The sequence below is a fragment of the Hyperoodon ampullatus genome (assembly GCF_949752795.1).
Source record: "Hyperoodon ampullatus genome assembly, chromosome: 19".
NCBI classification, from domain to species: domain Eukaryota; kingdom Metazoa; phylum Chordata; class Mammalia; order Artiodactyla; family Ziphiidae; genus Hyperoodon; species Hyperoodon ampullatus.
In genome coordinates, this window is record NC_136932.1 from 33,239,302 (window position 1) to 33,243,351 (window position 4,050).

Genomic DNA, 4,050 nt, shown 5'->3' on the forward strand with positions numbered 1-4,050 from the left:
GGCCCCCACCCCTGGACCAGGTGTGATGCTCCCCAGGTAAGACGGAACCAGGGCGCCACACGCGCGCACTTACATGTGAGCCGATCTATATTCACTTATTAAAGGATCGTATTTATAGACATGTGCCGCGGTCCTGTCTTGGAAAACCTTTCGTTTGCCTCCAAACCTTAGTTCCCGACGGTTTACTAGGCTTCTGGGCCAGAGAAAAACAATCGATGTAATAGACAAGGTAAGAACACTTATTTGTATTACTCTCATTATTCTCTGTGTAACATGAATGGGCTGGAAAGGAGAAATGTATTTTTTTCTGAGGCCGTGGAGGCAGGTATCCCAGCAGGTGGGTTTTGAGAGAAGGGGAGAGGCCTCTGGAAGGTAGTAGTCGGGGATAGTTTGAGCAAAATCGAAGGTGGAAAAATAGGGAGTGCATTTGGACAATAGTAAGTAGACCAGTCTGGCTGTGATTCATAACGTAGGGTGTGTATGAAGAAACAGGATGGGTGAGACCCCTGGAAAGTTGGGGGGTGGGTTCAAGGGTAGGGGGAGTGATGGACAGCTCTGTGCAGGGACATGGCCTTGTGAAAGCAATGACCGGGTAAGGAAAGTTTGAATTGGAGAGATGGCCGTGGAAACCAAGAGGGGAGAAGCACAAAGCATGTTACAACAAATCAGCAGAACTCGCTAACCTCACACGCAAGTGAGCTCTGAGGGCCCAGGGTGACAAAAAGTTGCTGACTTTGGGTGGGCCGAAAAATGGGACATCACTTACATTCTAGGAGGTCCTGTCTTATCTCAGGGGTTGCTTATTTTTTTTAAATAACTTTTTCTTTATTACAAATGAAAAACATTTGCTGATATCTGTTTTGGAAAATAGGGAAAAGACACGCACAGAACTCCTTGTAAATTACTTGTTATCACAGTGCCCAGGAATAATCACTGAAGTTGGTCATCATTTTATGGTATATGCTTTTAATCCTTTTTCTGTGACAGTATATGTGTCCATAAAATTTATTTACATATACAGGTAATATGCAGTGTTTATTTACAAATATGTATAATATGTAATGCTTATATTTAAATACATAATTAATAACATTTGGGACCACACTTCTGATTTGTAATCTCCTTTTCCTTATTCATATATTATACTATAAATGGGTTTCCATGTCATTAGCTGTTAATGCACAGCATCGTTTTTTAAAACCTTGCCTTGGTGTCTCTAAAAACAATAAATAACCACTCTTGGAGATTTCAGAAAATACAGGCGAGGGATAACAGAGTATTTTTCTTTCTCTGTCTGACTTATTTCACTATGTTACTACGTATACGTGGAATCTAAAAAATAAATGAATGAATATAGCAAAACAGAAACGGACTCACAGATACAGAGAACAAACTAGTGGTTACAAGAGGGGAAAGGGAAGTGGGAGGGGCAAGAGAGGGGTAGGGGATTAAGAGGTACAAACTACTATGTATAGAATAAATAAGCACAGGGAAATACAGCCATTATGTTGTGATAACTTTAAATGGAGTTAGTATTTTATTCTATAAAAATATTGAATCGCTATGTTGTATGCCTGAAACTAATATAATATTGTAAGTCAACTATACTTCGATTAAAAAAAGAGAAAATACAGATGAGCAAAAGAGGAAAATAAAAATCTTCCATACTTCTAAACTAACTAGATGCTTTGATATACCTATATTCTATTTCTGTATTTTTATGCACAGTTTCCTTTCAAAAATGGTATCCCGAATAAAGCAGCCCTTACAAAGCACTTACTTTGGGCTGAAACCATTCCCAGTGCCTCGTTCACCTCAACTCATTTACGCTTTTTGCACTTGAAAATGTATACTCTTTCCATGTCATTTAATCCCTTTCCATAACTTCATTTTAATGGCTTTTTAATATTCTATTGTCCTGAGGTTTTAGAATGTTCTATGACCAATTCCCCATTATTGAATATTTTTGTTGTGCCTGACTCTTCTTTATCACAATGTAGCCATGATTTAATCTTGTTAGTGAAATGTGTGCAAACATCTTTAATATTTTGCTTAAGATAAGTTCCTAGATCTGGAGTCATTACATCAGACGTCAGGCACACATTGAAAAAGGCTTTTACAGTGTATTATCAAATTGACCTCCTGAAACTTTATGTTACTCAGCACTCCACCACCAGCCTGTAAGAGGGCCCTGTCTTTCTGCATCTTGATAATCCTCTGTTATCTTTCTTCAGCAGCTCATCTTTAGTAAATAGTGATGTAAAACATTGTTCACTGGACCCTTGAATTTCTTCTGTCAGTTGCTAGTCCTTGTTATTTGCCTGTTTCCCCCCGAGTATTTATCTTTTCTTCATTTGTTTTTTAGAGTTCTCTGTATATCAATCATGTGACACTTTCATCCTATGTACTGAGCATATATTCTTTGTATGCCACTTGCCTTTACGTTTTGCTTATGGTTTTTAATGTTCAGAGGCTGAAACGTGTAAATACTTCCGTGATGATTTATTTCTTTGGAGTTACACCAGAAAAGCTCTTCTGCATTCCAAGATTATTTACCTACCATTTCCTCTGATTCCGTTCATGACTTCTTAAATTACCCTTAACCATCTGGAATTCAATTTGATATGATGTAGAGAGCATGCTAGCTTTGAATCCTTTGATCTGGAAATACTGAAATGGGAAGATGAGTTACCGGAGGGGAGGGTTTCTCTCTTTTCTCTCGTATTCCTCTCCTCTTTCTCTTACAAGCATCTTTTTTCTGCCTGTGTTCTCTTTGCTCTGTCCTAACCACTGTCTATTAATGCCAAATCCATCTCTCTCTCTGTTTCTTAAGAGTTATTTTTCAGCACACCTTGGTCAGTCAACTTCACAAAACATCTCAAAATGCTAGTAGGGTTGACATAAACATGATAAGCTTGTACTAGGGTTATTTTTATGGTCTCAGTATATCATTTTAGACATCAAATTGTAGGTTTCGTCATTCTCCCTTTGCTTCTAATGGAAACAAAGATATTTAAGTGCCACTAAGACACTTAGCAATTAGAGCAATCAAGTGTTGGTGGTCATCATTTTTAGACAATAGTTAGAATAAACATAAATTCCACGTCTCTTATTTGTTACATGTTTCAGGGAAAATCTTGCTGACTTTTTCCACGAATTATAATTTTTTTTGAGGAATATGTGAGTATGGAGTCCTTTTACTTAAACATATGTTCCCAGCATTACAAGAATGTGATGGGAAGAAGACGTAGTTCAGACATAGGAAAAGGCTACTTTTCTTGTTATTTTGGTAAACCGTGGGCAAAGCGAAACTCCACAAATAAACATTCGGTTTCTGGTCTAAAATGTCACAGCTACTTCCAAGGGAGGATATTCAAATGCTGGGATCCTTGAGCAGCCAAGACTCAGAGTGTGATCTTGCATGAGAATCACAGGTCCGCAAATATCAACACGTGATCTGGCTTAATATATTCAGGCTCAAACTATCTTTAATATTATGTGGCTTTAAGAAGGGCTGCTGGAATGTCAAAGGCTTCCACCCACCCAAGCATCATTCAGATTTAGAAATGTGTGTAACTGCCCCTAAATAACCAAGTCACCTATAATTTTAGCAATTTCCATTTACATCCCTGGAGAGTGTTGTCATAAACACCTCGCAGGGCACTTTTGAGTCCTGAGTTCATACTATAAATAGCTGAGGTGGGGTCCAGTTCTTGGTTATAATTTTTGCACTGGAAACAGGAATGGAGTCCTTCCTTTTGTGTTCAGGGCTGACCCAGTTCAGGAGGAGGGGGAATGGGTTCTCATTGATGTGCCCCCAATTTTCCCTGTCAGTCTCCACTCTTCTATCCCTGGCCCTTCAACTGTTCCCGGCAATGCTGGACCCACCATTGGTGAGATTGCCAAGACCAGCCTTCTAGGCAGGGTGCCATGATGATATTTTCTGAACCCTGTTATAGTCAGGCACTCATGGAGAACAGAGACAATACTTAATGTCTTCTCCAAGGATGGAAAATCTAGTTTACCTTGAGGACCAGCTCTAGACCATAG